We start from the raw sequence: 16084 nt of genomic DNA, 5'->3' as shown, positions 1-16084 counted from the left end.
CCCCTTAGAAGACTTTAATATGCAACCTTCATATCACTTGTACTATAGACTGCAATAGAATACTATAAAATTATGACAAGCTTCCTATTAAGCCCTGCTGCAGGCATGGCTTGACAGTCAGCTTGCTATGGCAGATCTTGCAACACTCACAAGGCCACAGGCTGCCATAGTAACCAGGGTCTCCATCTGTCTACGCATTCAAATGCCGTGGTCACTATTGAGTGAAACTTTACATTTTTTTGTAAGGTGTAGGGGCAGTAATAATGACCTATTTTGTAATATACTTTAATTACTGAAATTGTACATTTGTATTAGAAAAATAGCTCTGAAGTGACCCATTTCTTGCATTAGCAGCACTCCCCATCTTCTATTGACTGAACTGCGGAGATATGCCCCTGCTAGTGTCCCCAATGCCTCTCTTCTAACCTATATAGCCCTAAAACTATATACAGTGCCTTGAAAAAGTATTCATACCTCTTAAACTTTTCCACATTTTTTCATGTTACACACACAAACCTAAATGTATGTTATGTAATAAACCAACACAAAGTAGCACGTATGTGTGAAGTAAAAAGAAAATTATTCTTGTTTTTAAAAATTTGTAATAAATACAAATCTAAAAAGTGTGGCATGCATTTGTATTCAGGCCCCTGTACTATAATAACCCTAAATAAAATCCAATATGACCAACTTCCTTCCGAAGTCACCTAATTATTAAATAGAGTCCACCTGTGTGTAATTTATTCTCAGTATAACTGCAGCTGTTCTGTGAAGGCCTCAGATGTTTATTAGTCAACATTATTGATCAAACAGCATATAAAAATCAAGGAACATATCAGACAGGTCAGAGATAAAATATGTGGGGAAGTGTAAAATAGGGTAAAGTAAAAAAATATTGCAAGCTTTGAACATCTCACTGAGCACTGTTCAATCCATCACCTGAATATGTAAGGAGTATGGCACAACTGCAAACCTACCAAGACATGGCCGTCCACCAAAACTGACAGCTCATGCAAGGAGAGCAATAGTTAGAGAAGCAGCCAAGACAGCCAAGCGCCACTCTACAGGAGCTGCAGAGACCCACAGCTCAGGTGGGAGAATCTGTCCACAGGACAGCTTTTAGTTGTTTACTCCACAAATCATGCCTTCATGGAAGAGTGGGGAGAAAAAAGCCATTTTTGAAAGCAAGTTATAAGAAGTCTAATTTGCAGTTTTCCACAAGCCATGTAAGAGACACAGCAAACATATTAAAGAAGCCGCCCTGGTCAGCTGATACCACAGTTTAACTTTTTGGCCTAAATACAAAATGCTATGTGTGGAAAACTAACACTGCACATCACCCTGAACACACCATCGCCTCGTAAAAAATGGTGGTGGCAGCATCATGCTGTGGGGATGCTTTTTTTTCAACAGGGACAGGGAAACTGGTCAGATTTTATAGGAAGATAGATGGAGCTAAATACAGAGCCATCCTGGAGAAAAACCTGAAAAGGGCTGCAAAAGACCGGAATGGAAGTTCACCTTCCAGCAGGACAATGACCCTAAACATACAGACAAAGCTACAATGGAATAGTTTAGATCAAAGCATATTCATGGGTTAGAATGTCCCAGTCACAGACCTAAATCCAATTGAGAATCTGTGGCAATACTTGAAAATTGCTGTTCACAGACGCTCTCCATCCAATCTGACTGAGTTTGAGCTATTTTGCAAAGAAGAATAGGCAAAAAATGTAAGCTTCTAGATATGCAAAGCTGGTAGAGATATACCTAAAAGACTTACAGTTGTAATTCCAGCGAAAGATGATCTTACAAAGTATTGACTCAAGGGACTGAATACAAATACACCCACAATTTACAGATTTCTATATATTAAAAATTTTGAAAACCATGTATAATTTTTAGTGTTGATCGAGCATGCTCGGCCGAACTCCATTTTGACTCGAGCATCGCAATGCTCGGCACATCACGGTGTTCGGCCAAACACAGCGTGTGCTAGAGTGCAATGGTACTGACACTCACTGTAATGCCGTAGCCATGTTGGTTACTGGCATTACAGCGATTGGCTTGCCGTAACGCATCATCGGGTGCTATATAGCACCCAATGACACGTGGTTTGGCTCAGTCTTAGTCAGGGCGAGCTGCAGCAGAAGGGACAGATAGTGTAGGGACAGGAATTTCTTTTTTTTTAGGCAGGGTTTAGTCTTGAAAGGTGTTAGAGACCCAAAAGTCCTTTTAAGGACTATTGTTTTATCTGACTGCAATATATATTATTAGCACAACCTGTGCTAAATTGCGTGCAATTGTTTGCCCGCTACTGACAGTGACACAACCTCTGCTACATCTGTTGTGTTACATTTGCGCATCCTAAACATCTGTGACATTCAGCACAATTGTTTGGCCACTGCTGACAGCGACAATACCTGCGCTACATCTCCTGTATAACATTTGCGCATCCTAAATTTCTGTGACATTCAGTGTAATTTTTTCACAGCTGGTGACAGCGACATTACCTGCGCTACATCTCCTGTGTAACGTTTGCGCATCCTAAATATCTGTGACATTCAGTGTCATTTTTTTGCCGCTGGTGACAGCGACATTATCTGCGCTACATCTCCTGTATAACGTTTGCACATCCTAAATATCTGTGACATTCAGTGTAATTTCTTCGCTGCTGGTGACAGCGACATTACCTGCGCTACATCTCCTGTATAACGTTTGCGCATCCTAAATATCTGTGACATTCAATGTAATTTATTTGCGCATACACTTACAAAACCTGCGCTTCTGTACGTGTGACATACTTGCAAGCATATATACCATTTAATATGCTCAAGGCGAGCAGTAAGAGTCGGGGAAGTGGCCGTGCTGCTGATGGTGCACACAGAGGCCGTGGCCCTGGGCACAGTGAAACTGTGCCTGTTGCCAGAGCACAAGAAACACACTCATCCATGATACCTAGCTTCATGTCCCAGTTTGCAGGGCGGCGCAGGACACAACTCTCGAAGTCAGACCAGTGCGACCAGGTGGTCGGTTGGATTGCAGCAGATAATGCTTCCAGTTGGTTAAGCACCACCCTGTCTTCCACAAAGTCCAGTCTCAGTAGCCAGGAGTCTGGTCAACAGAATCCTCACCCTGATCATACTTCCTCCCACTATGGAGAGTCTTGCCAAACAAGTGATCCCACACTCGGATATTCTGAGGAGCTCTTTTCATCCACATTCCTTGATTTGGCCCTCTAGCCAAGCCTGCTTGAAGAGGGACATGAGGAGATCTTGTACACTGATTCCCAAACTCTTGAGCATCCACAGTCAGAAAAAGATGACGGTGGGGAACGGCAATTAGTGTTTCATGAGGTGGATGAAGATGATGAGACACAGTTGCCAATAAGTCAATGGCAATTAGTGTCTCAAGAGGTTCATGATGAGGATGAGACACAGTTGTCAATAAGTTAAGTTGTTGTTAGGTCCTCCTTCCTATAAGAATAGCGCAAATTTTAATTGCAGGGTATAGTATTTTTAAGATTCAGTACTCTTTATTCTTTATTATAATGTTGTTTCTCTTCTTCTTTGAGATTATTATTCTACTTTCTCATGTGGGATGTGGTGGAAATGGATCCAACAAGCGGCCATGGGAAGAAGACCTTTGAACAAATCAAAGAAGATCTGAAATGGATAAGAACATACATATAGGGGGATGCATCATATCAATGATTGCGTAGATTGGTCGGGTCTCTTCCCTGTATTTGTATCTGGGGAATTGTAGTTTATTCTTGGATACAGAATCATTTAGGGGAAACCATCTGTATGTATTAGTACATCACCATTATATAGATGAGATGGAGAGTGACTTGTTGGCCAATCTGATTTTTATAGGTGATGGGTCAGGAGTGCCACATTTGATCCCAGCAGTGGATATTTGGTTGGGGTTTTGCCCTAAATTGGCCATTACCCCAACTACTCAATGACAATCATGACACGTGCAGGATCACCTCTGGCACTCGTGCCCCATATTTGATATTGTATGCACTCTATACTATTATGTACTGAGTTTATTATTTTTGGCACTGATATCTTATCATTGAAACGGTATGCACGGTATATTACTATGTACTGAGTTTTATTTCCGGTACTGGTATCTTATTCACATTGTACGCACTTTTTAGATTTATGCACTGAGTTTACTTGGATCCATGTGATCCAGCACATTATGAATTATATTATGAATTAGATATGGTAATATGGATTATGGTGTTAACCACTATTTTTATGCGCTTCTTTATGTATTATTTTATTTTTTTCTATTTATTACTGTGATGATTCTTTTTATCCAACCTTGTTTATGTGTTATATCACTAGTAAGATATCTTTAGTGCTAATTGGTATAACTTAATCATGTAGAATAGTGGTATAATTCAATCCGGTGCAATAATTTATTTATTAATTTACAATTAGTTTTTTACACTTGTAAAGGTCTGACCGGTTATAGTAATCATGTGGACATAGGCACTGTCATTTTCATTGTTAGATATTAATAATAATATTACTCTATTTTTACTATATATTGACAAGCAGGATATTCCTAATATTGGTCTGAATAGCTAGTTGTGTAAAATGTAGGCCTAATATGGATTACTGTTATATAGTGATATTTAATTACCCCCAAACTGTTTCGGCAACCCCCGAGATGTAGTTACAGCCGTTATTCCAACAGAATCCAATCTACCAATGGGCTGGAGCTTGCGGGTCACTTGCGTTCCACTGGGTCGCGATTCCACGCATGCTCTGCATGGCTCCATCTCGACGTGCTCCAATACGTCATCACGCGCCTCGCATGCACAGTGCGATGGCGTGGACGCGCTGGGAGATGGCGCCGTGTATCATGGTGGTTTCGCGCCCGCCAGGTTGGAGCACAGGTATTCGCAGCCCAGGTAATTTACTCCATTTATGTCTCTAGTATATATACCCTGCTATCTCATATTTCTATACCTCCTGACAAAGCCGTTGAGGTGAAACCCGCGTTGAGGTCCTGCGCTTAGGGTCACTATATCTCCTTGGGTTTTGTCATGTCTTCAGGTACGTCCCGTGTTAGGTGTAGTTAGACACCACTATACACTTTGCTATATATCACATCCATATTAGGCCTATGTTATCCTTCAGGCCGTATATATGTTATCATTGTGCTGTGCTATAGACTAGGCTGTGGATAGACTTTATTAAGCCTGTCATATACATGTTGTCTATGGCCACCTAGAACGCAGACTGTGGATCTCACTGACATCCGGGGAATTCCCTTATATTGTTGTATCACGTTGTATAGTCCCCCATTGGGGCATTTATGTTATTTTCCATCAGTGGTACACACATTGGTACCCAGTAAGTGCTTATTAGCCTTGTGGGGATACATGACAGTCCAGTAGTATATTTTGCCCTTCGCTTCTCTGTATACTTTTTTCCATCTTGCCTTTATCTACATATTTTAATATGCAATAAAATGTATACTATTTTGGATATATTATCTCCACTGGCTCTTTTTGCTATTACATTGGATGTTCTTCCAGGTGGAATGTTGTGCTGTCAGTTATAGACAGAGAGGTTTTTGTAGGTTTACAAATGTCCATAACCCAGGCCTTTGAACGAAAGCAAAAATACCCAGTCACCCACCCACAGGCCATAGCACTAAATGTGCACCTTTCCAAATTGCTAGCCCTGGAAATGTTGCAATTTAGGCTTGTGGACACTGAGGATTTCTGCAGCCTGATGGCGGTGGCCGTCCCTCATCACTTAGTCCCCAGCCGCCAATATTTTTCCTGGTGTGCTGTCCCCGCCTTACACCAGCATGTGTCTCGTAACATCACCCATGCCCTGACCAATGCAGTTATTGGGAAGGTCCACTTGGACAATTGCTTTTGGCCAGGGATGCTACATTTCCCTGATGACACACTGGGTGAACGTTGTGGAGGCCGGTAGCGAGTCATACCCTGGGATGGCACAGGTGCTACCGATGCCAAGGATTGCGGGCCCTACTTCCATCAGGATTTCCCCCACCACCTACATTAGTGGCCGCAACCCCCTCTTCTCCTCCTCCACCTCCTCCTCCACTTCCACCTCTGAATTCTCATCTTGCAGCATCAGTCAGCCATCAGTGTGTAGCTGGAAGCAGTGTAGCACTGCAGTGGGGAAGTGGCAATAGGCCGTGCTGAAACAAATTTGCTTACATGACAAAAAGCACACCGCCGCAGAGCTGTGGCAGGGTATAAGGGACCAAACTGAGCTGTGGCTCTCACCACTCAACCTACAACCAGGCATGGTTGTGTCTGATAATAGCCGTAACTTGGTGGCGGCTTTGGAGCTCGGCAAGCTCACACACATACCATGCCTAGCCCATGTGTTCAACTTAGTGGTTCAGCAGTTTCTCAAAACCTACCTCAATTTGTCTGAACTACTGGTGAAGGTGCGCCGCGTGTGTGACCATTTCCGAAAGTCATCTTGCAATTGCCAGCTCAGCGACTGTTGTGCGATGTGAGCACGCGCTGGAACTCCACGTTCCACATGTTGGCCAGGCTTTGTGAGCAGCAGAGGGCAGCAGTGGAATACCAGCTGCAACATGGTCATCGCCTTTCCAGTCAGCTTCCGCTCTTCACAAGCGACGAGTGGGCATGGATGTCTGACCTCTGTGAGGTTTTACGCAACTTTGAGGAATCAACACAGATGGTGAGCGGAGATGTTGCTATTATCAGCGTAACCATCCCACTTCTGTGTCTACTGAAACGCTCTCTGCTCACAATAAAGGTGGACGCTTTGCATGTGGAAAAGGTGAGCGTCCTTCACTCACTGCGCTTGCGCCTAATACTAAAATGGACGGCGCTGGCACAGGATTTGCGTGGCACGGAGGAGACCGAGGATGTCAATCACCTTTACAAGGGCTTGCTAAACAGTGAGAGGACGGAGCCTCTAGGTGCTGTAATAATGCCCCACTAGCACCTAGAGGCTCATTTGCAAATTATAAAAGTCATTATTTAGCATGAACGGCAGAAGGCAGGGAGATATAAGTCATACAGTTATGTTCTGCTGACATTAGCACATCGCTAATGTCAGCCAGCTACATAACGATTTTTCTGATGACAGAAACCCTTTCAATTGTCTTTTGAGGAATGGCGTCATTGGTTGGAAGGAGCGATTCATCCCATTACGATAATTACTGATCACAAAAATCTGGCTTACCTGGAGTCGGCTAAACGTCTGAACCCAAGGCAGGCCAGATGGTTGTTGTTTTTTACTAGATTTAATTTCATTGTCATTTATCGCCCTGGGATTAAAAACGTCAAAGCGGATGTCTTGTCGCGTAGCTTTCCCGGGTGGGGGTGATTTGGAGGATCCTGCTCCGATATTGGCTGATGGGGTGGTTGTATCCGCCTTTATCCTGGACTTGAGGCAGAGGTGTTGGAGGCCCAGGGAGAGGCACCTGATTCCTGTCCTCCAGGGAAGTTGTTTGTCCCTTCGGAATTACGACACAAGGTAACATAACATAGTAACATAGTAACATAGTACATAAGGCCGAAAAAAGACATTTGTCCATCCAGTTCGGCCTGTTATCCTGCAAGTTGATCCAGAGGAAGGCAAAAAACCCTGTGAGGTAGAAGCCAATTTTCTCCACTTTAGGGGAATAAAAAATTCCTTCCCGACTCTAATCATGCAATCAGAATAACTCCCTGGATCAACGACCCCTCTCTAGTAGCTATAGCCTGTAATATTATTAAGCTCCAGAAATACGTCCAGGCCCCTCTTGAATTCCTTTATTGTACTCACCATCACCACCTCCTCAGGCAGAGAGTTCCATAGTCTCACTGCTCTTACCGTAAAGAATCCTCTTCTATGTTTGTGTACAAACCTTCTTTCCTCCAGACGCAGAGGATGTCCCCTCGTCACAGTCAAAGTCCTGGGGATAAATAGCTGATGGGATAGATCTCTGTACTGACCCCTGATATATTTATACATATTAATTAGATCTCCCCTCAGTTGTCTTTTTTCTAAAGTGAATAACCCTAATTTTGATAATCTTTCAGGGTACTGTAGTTGCCCCATTCCAGTTATTACTTTAGTTGCCCTCCTCTGAACCCTCTCTAGCTCTGCTATGTCTGCCTTGTTTACAGGAGCCCAGAACTGTACACAGTACTCCATGTGTGGTCTGACTAGCGATTTGTAAAGTGGTAGGACTATGTTCATATCACGGGAATCTATGCCCCTTTTGATGCAACCCATTATCTTGTTGGCCTTGGCAGCAGCTGCCTGACACTGGTTTTTGCTGCTTAGTTTGCTGTTTATTAAAATTCCTAGATCCTTTTCCATGTCAGTGTTACCGAGTGTTTTACCATTTAGTATGTACGGGTGACTTGCATTTTTCCTTCCCATGTGCATAACCTTACATTTATCAGTGTTAAACCTCATCTGCCACTTATCTGCCCAAGCCTCCAATCTATCCAGATCCCTCTGTAGTAGTATACTGTCCTCATCAGTGTAAATTACTTTACACAGTTTAGTGTCATCTGCGAAAATTGATACTTTACTATGCAAGCCTTCTACAAGATCATTAATAAATATATTGAAGAGAATAGGGCCCAATACTGACCCCTGAGGTACTCCGCTAGTGACAGTGACCCAATCTGAGTGTGTACCGTTAATAACCACCCTCTGTTTTCTATCACTCAGCCAGTTACTTACCCACATACAGATGTTTTCTCCCAGTCCGAGCGTTCTCATTTTATATACTAACCTTTTATGCGGTACAGTGTCAAATGCTTTGGAGAAGTCCAGATATACGATATCCATTGATTCGCCGCTGTCAAGTCTAGAACTTACCTCCTCATAGAAACTGATTAAATTAGTTTGACATGACCGATCTCTCACGAAGCCATGCTGATATGGCGTTATTTGCTTATTTCCGTTGAGATGCTCTAATATAGCATCTCTCAGAAAACCTTCAAACAGTTTACCCACAACAGATGTTAAACTTACCGGCCTATAGTTTCCAGGCTCTGTTTTTGGCCCCTTTTTGAATATTGGCACCACATATGCCACGCGCCAATCCTGTGGGACATTCCCTGTCAGTATAGAGTCTGCAAATATCAGAAATAAGGGTCTGGCTATGACATTACTTAATTCCTTTAGGATACGGGGGTGTATGCCATCCGGTCCTGGCGATTTGTCTATTTTAATCTTTTTAAGTCGCTGATGTACTTCTTCCTGGGTCAGACAGGACACTTTTAATGCGGAATTTATTTTTGCATTCTGCATGTCATCTGACAATTTATTTTCCTCAGTGAATACATTGGAGAAAAAAATATTTAACAGCTTTGCTTTCTCCTCGTCGCTCTCTGCGACTCCCCCCTCATTACTCTTTAAAGGGCCAACACCTTCAGATTTATACTTTTTAACATTTATATAATTGAAGAACATTTTAGGGTTAGTTTTACTCTCTTTGGCAATTAATCTCTCGGTCTCTAGTTTGGCCGCTTTTATTTGTTTTTTACATGTTCTATTTTTTTCCTTATAGTTTTTCAGTGCTTCCGTGCAACCCTCCTGTTTTAGTGTTTTATATGCTTTCTTTTTGTCATTTATTGCTTTCTTTACAGTTCTGTTTATCCACATTGGTTTCTTTTTGTTCCTTAACCTTTTATTACCATACGGTATGTACCTCTCACAATGAGGTTTTAGGATGTTTTTAAAGATATCCCATTTTGTGTCTGTATTTGTGAGGACTTTGTCCCAGTTAGTTTGGCCTATGGCCTCTCTTAGTTGGCTAAATTTAGCTTTTTTGAAGTTTGGTATTTTTGTTCCTCCCTGTAGAAACGCTCTTTTGAATGATAATTGGAAGGTTATTACTTTATGGTCACTATTTCCCAGGTGTCCCCCGACCTGCACGTCTGTTGTTCTGTCAGGTCTATTGGTTAATACTAAGTCCAGTATGGCCGTCCCTCTAGTCGGGTCCTGAACCAGTTGGGAGAGGTAATTGTCTTTGGTTATTGCCACGAACCTGTTTCCCTTATGAGATATACAAGTTTTAGTTTCCCAGTCTATATCTGGGTAGTTGAAGTCCCCCATAATAACCACCTCATTATGATTTGCCGCCTCGTCTATCTCGTTTAGTAGTAGATTTTCTGTGGACTCTGGTATATTAGGTGGTTTATAGTAAACTCCTATTAGTAATTTATTGTTGTTTTTAGCTCCATGTATCTCTACCCATAGTGACTCCACATGTTCATGTCCCTCACTTATATCTTCTCGGACTGTGGGCTTTAGACAGGACTTTATATAAAGGCAGACCCCTCCCCCTCTCCGGTTTTGACGATCCTTTCTAAACAGACTGTAACCTTGTACATTAACTGCCCAGTCATAGCTATCATCCAGCCATGTCTCAGTTATTCCCACTATGTCATAGTCCTCCTCACACATCACTAATTCCAGTTCACCAGTTTTATTAGTCAGGCTTCTGGCATTAGTATACATACATTTGAGAGGTTTATGTATATTTTTTACCCTACACCTTTCCTTCTGAACTGTTCTAGTCCCTCCTTCCATTCCTCCCCCATTCTTATTACCTTGCCCCCGGTCTCTATCTGCACTATCTTCTCCTCCTATAACGTAATTACCCTCCCCCCAGTCCCTAGTTTAAACACTCCTCCAACCTTCTAGCCATCTTTCTCCCCAGCACAGCTGCCCCTTCCCCATTGAGGTGCAGCCCGTCCCTACGATAGAGCCTGTAGCCGATAGAAAAATCGGCCCAGTTCTCCAGGAACCCAAACCCCTCCTTCCTACACCAGTTCTTGAGCCACTTGTTAATCTCCCTAATCTCCCATTGCCTTTCTTGTGTGGCTCGTGGTACAGGCAGTATTTCGGAAAATACTACCTTTGAGGTCCTTGCCCTCAGCTTTTGACCTAAATCCCTGAAATCATTTTTAAGGACTCTCCAACTACCTCTAACTTTGTCATTGGTTCCGATATGGACCATGACCGCTGGATCGTCTCCAGCCCCTCCCAGTAATCTCTCAACCCGATCCGCGATGTGTCGAACTCTAGCGCCAGGAAGACAGCACACTGTTCGGCGATCACGGTCTTTGTGACAGATTTCCCTATCTGTTCCCCTAATAATGGAGTCTCCCACTACCAGCACCTGTCTGGCCTGCCCTGCTCTCCTGGTTCCCTGCTTACTGGAGCTGACATTCCCCTGACTGGCAGAGGAAGTGTCTGGCTGCAGCAGTGCCGTGGTGTTTAGGAAACATCACGATAGTGTTCTTACGGGACACCCTGGGAGCAGATCCACTGTGGATCTCATTTCCCGGAGATTCTGGAGGCCAGGGTTACGTAAATGTGTTGAGGGCTAGGTGGCAGCTTGTGAGACTTGTGCGCGTGCTAAGGTGACTCATACTCGGCCTTCAGGATCTCTACTTCCCTTGTCTATCCGATCCCGACCCTGGACTCATTTTTCCATGGACTTTATCACTGATTTGCCTAATTCCTCCGGGAAAACTGTTTCTGGTGGTTGTTGATCGCTTCAGCAAGACGGCGCACTTTATACTATTATCAGGTTTACCTAATGCCAAAACTCTCGCTCAAGTGTTTGTCGATAACATCGTGAAACTACACAGCATTCCCTTTGATGTGGTGTCTGATAGAGGGACTCAATGTGTTTCCAGATTCTGGAAGGCGTTCTGTACTCGTCTGGGGGTCCAAGTTCCTTCTCTTCTGCCTTTCATCCTCAGTCAAACGAACAGAATAAACGCACTAACCAGAATCTGGAGACTTATTTGAGAATTTTTGTCTCTGAGAATCAAGAAGAGTGGTCTTCACTTTTGTCATTGGCTGAGTTTGCCATAAATAACCGTAGACAGGAGTTCACTGATAAGTCGCCGTTTTCTGGTGCATATGGGTTTCATCCGCAGTTTGGCACAATTTCTGGTACTGAGACTTCTGGTATACCTGAAGAGGAAAGATTCTCCTCTTCGTTGTCATCTATTTGGTGGAAGATTCAAAACAATTTAAATAAAATGGGCAAAAAGTATAAACGTATGGCTGACAAGAGACGCATGAGTGGTCCGGACCTGAGAGTGGGTGATTCTGCGTGGCTGTCCACAAGAAACATTAAGTTGAAGGTACCCTCTTGGAAGTTGGGGCCAAGGTTTGGGCCATACAAGATCTCTGCCATTATTAATCTGGTGGCTTTTCGTCTTGAACTTCCGCAGGCTTTGAAAATTGATAATGTGTTTCACAAGTCATTGCTTAAAAGATATGTCGAACCTGCTGAACCGTCCTCCCTGCCACACCCTCCCATCATGGTGGATGGTAATCTTGAGTTTCAGATTGCCAAAATAGTGAACTCACGTATTCTTAGTGGATCTCTTCAATATCTCGTGCACTGGAAGGGTTACGGTCCAGAGGAAAGAATGTGGGTTCCGGCGACCAACGTGAATGCCAGTCGCCTTGTGAAGGCCTTTCACAGGGCGCATCCTAATAAGGTCGGTCCTGGATGTCCGGAGGTCACCCGTAGAAGGGGGGGTACTGTCACAGTTCCTCCCGTGACAGAGGTGAAAAGATCGGATAGACTTGCTGCACGTGAGGCTATCTGAAAGGTCTCTATGTTTTCCTCTTTGTATGTTGTTGTTTGGCAGGATTTCACCTCTCTTCAGGTTCTGCTGGTTATCAGTGATGAGGCTCTATTTAGGTCCGCCTCACACTGCTGACCATGCGGTTGATATTTCCTCTTGGAGTTGCTAGAGCTTGTTTGTCTTGGATCTGCTGCTTCTCCATACATCTCAAAGCTAAGTAAAAGTTGCCTGTTCTGTTTGTTGTTCTCTATTGTGTTTTGGTTCTAGGCCTCAGGGAGATGCGGGTTTCTTCATCTGGGAAGAAACCAGCTGTCTCGTCTCCTGCTACCTCTCCTAGGGCTCGTTAGTTTTAGCAGGGCACAGGTATCAGGCATATGAGCATTTCCACCTTTAGGATCTGCTCATACTGGCAGGAGTTAGGTAAAGGCCTAGGGATTACTAGGAGGTCACCATCCCTCTTCCTTAGCTTTTGAGGCCTAGACTGTTGTCTATTTATTTTGTGTATCTGGTGTTTTCCCCTTCCCCATTATCCGCGACACATGGCTGACTTTATGTTATGCTGCCTTTCCCGTGACCATCGCATTATACGCATATTGGCCAACACCGATTACTGGTTGTTCACCCTTCTCGAACCCCCGCTACAAAGAGAACTTCTCATCTCTCATTCCTGTGGTGGAGAGGACTAGCAAAATAGTGCAATACCAGAAGGTCCTTGTGGAAAAATTGCTCCAAAAATTTCCAGATGACTAGGATGGCGGCAGAGTACATAGTTCCTTGGGCAACCGAGGAGGGCAGATGAGGGGAACACACAGCAGTTCCAACAGAGTCAGTGTCCTGATGCGCGGCCTAGTGTCACAAGGAGGGAAACGTTTTGGAAGATGTTGAAGGAGTGCGTAGTAGACCGTGTCAGCATCCTCAGTGATCCCTCTGTGCCTTACAACTATTGGATGTCCAAGCTGGACACGTGGCATGAACTGGCACTCTACGCCTTGGAGGTACTGGCCTGCCCTGCCGCCAGCATTTTTTCAGAGCGGGTATTTAGTGCTGCTGGGGGCATTATAACTGATAAGCGCATCCGCCTGTCAACTGAAAATGCTGACAGGTTGACTCTTATCAAAATGAACAAGGCCTGGATTGCCTCTGACTTCTCTACTCCACCAGAGGAAAGCGGCTGAACATAAAGGCACTTTAAATGTGGCTTTTATGGTGTATTGAATACACTGTATTCCCATGCACCCCTTCCACCACAAAAAAGGGTATATAGTTCAATCTTCCTTTTCTCGTCCTCCTCCTCCATCATATCAACATGCTTATTAGGCTGCCCTCGCTCCTAATGTTTTAAAAGGTCAGCTCAGCAGCAGACCCTCACCCCTAATGTTTTAGAGGGTTACCAGCAGGCCCTCGCTGATAATGTTTTAAATGGTCAGATCAGCAGCAGGCCCTCGCCCCTAATGTTTTAAAGGGTCAGCTCAGCAGCAGACCCTCACCCTTAATGTAATGTTTTAGATGGTCAGATCAGCAGCAGGCCCTCGCCCCTAATGTTTTAGAGGGTCAGCTCAGCAGCAGACCCTCACCCTTAATGTAATGTTTTAGATGGTCAGATCAGCAGCAGGCCCTTGCCCCTACTGTTTTAGAGGGTCAGCTTAGCAGCAGACCCTCACCCCTAATGTTTTAGATGGTCAGATCAGCAACAGGCTCTCGCACCTAGTGTTTTAGAGGGTCATCAGCAGGCCCTTGCTCCTAATGTTTTTGAGGGTCACCAGCAGGCCATCAATCATAATTCCTTTTTAAGTTTTGGCAGCATTTGCACTTTATATACAAGTAAATATACAGCAAAGAATGTTTCCTAACAATTTTTCTTCTAAAATCGATTTTATCTTCGGTTTTGTGCGTATTATTGTCAGTCTGTAAAAGTGGCGTACTACTCGGACAACATCGTTCCCTGCAGTGACCTGGGAGTCCAAGATGCATCCAAACACCCTCCCCGTGCTGTTCCTGAACCATTTCAGTGGTGTTTCCATCAATTTCTGACTTTTTCCTGTGAACCAGACACCCTCACCTTTTCAGAGCAGGGGGTGCCTGGTTTAATGCTCTGGTTCTCCAATTGACTTCCATTGTGCTCGGGTGCTCTGTAGAGCACCCGAGCATCCCAAAGTGTTCTACTTGAACACCAGAGGACCCGAGCACTTTGGTGCTTGATCAACACTAAATATCAACTTTAATGGTAGAGAAATCTAATTACTAAATGTATATGCTTCACCCGAACTTCATGAAAGAGCTGAGATACTAGAGGACATGCAATCTTTCTTAGCTGGTCAATCACCAGTGATCATGGACAGAGACTTTAATTGTGCCCTAAAAGAGGAAGACAGAACTGGTGAGCAAGTAAGAAGGGACAAAACAGTGCAGCAACTTAAAAATATGATTTTGGACTTTAATAAAATTGACATTTAAAGTAATGTACAGGACAATGACCCAGGATACACATGGAGTAACTCTTTAGTTCAATCAAGTTGGATTATTTCTTCATTTCAATTATCCTGAAGCCTGTGATGAAGCCCCCCGGAGGGTAATATATTCTCTGATCATAAATTGCTTCTAGTGTAAATTCAAGTAACTGAAGGTGAAAAGGCAAAGGCATATGGAGGCTAAATGTGGATCTATTGAATGATGAAGATGTAAGAGTGAAGAATGGACTTATTGTAAAGAAAAGTTCAAATCAATATTGCTATGGTGGGAATATGTAAAAACCAAAACTAAAGAATTTTTCCTCAAAATTAGAATTAAAAAAGCAAAAGAGAAAAAACAGTGGTTCAAAAATCTTAATCCCAAACTACAGACTTACCTGAAGATGAGAAATGGAGGCATCGATGTCTCAGACATCTCAGAAAACAAAAGGAGAAATTAAAGGTATATTCACACTTGCGGCAGAGGATTCCGGCAGGCAGTTCCATCGCCGGAACTGCCTGCCAGATCCGGCAATCCGGACGCAAACAGATGCATTTGTGAGATGGTTCCCAGATGCGGGTCCGTCTCACAAATGCATTGCAATACCGGATTCGTCTTTCCGGTTGTTATCCGGAAAAAACGCTTCTGGTATTTATTTTTTCTCATTTTTAAAGGTCTGCGCATACGCAGACTGCAAAACCGGTTCCGTTTTGCCGGAACACTTGGGGCCGGATCTGGCATTAATGCATTTCAATGGAAATAATGCTGGATCCGGCATTCCAGCAAGTGTTCAGGAGTTTTGGCCGGAGAGAAAACTGCAGCAAGCTGCGGTATTTTCTCCGTGCAAAAAACCTAAGAGGGACTGAACTGATGCATCCTGATGCATATTGAACGGAATGCTCTCCATTCAGAATGCATTAGGATAAAACTGATCAGTTTTTTTCTAGTATTGAGCCCCTGTGACGGAACTCAATAGCAGAAAACAAAAACGCTAGTGTGAAAGTACCCTTAAAAGGAAATTTACCAGAAAGGCAAATA

The sequence above is a fragment of the Bufo bufo genome, chromosome 3, assembly GCF_905171765.1.
Source record: "Bufo bufo chromosome 3, aBufBuf1.1, whole genome shotgun sequence".
Lineage (NCBI taxonomy): Eukaryota > Metazoa > Chordata > Amphibia > Anura > Bufonidae > Bufo > Bufo bufo.
Note: the sequence above shows the minus strand (reverse complement) of the source record.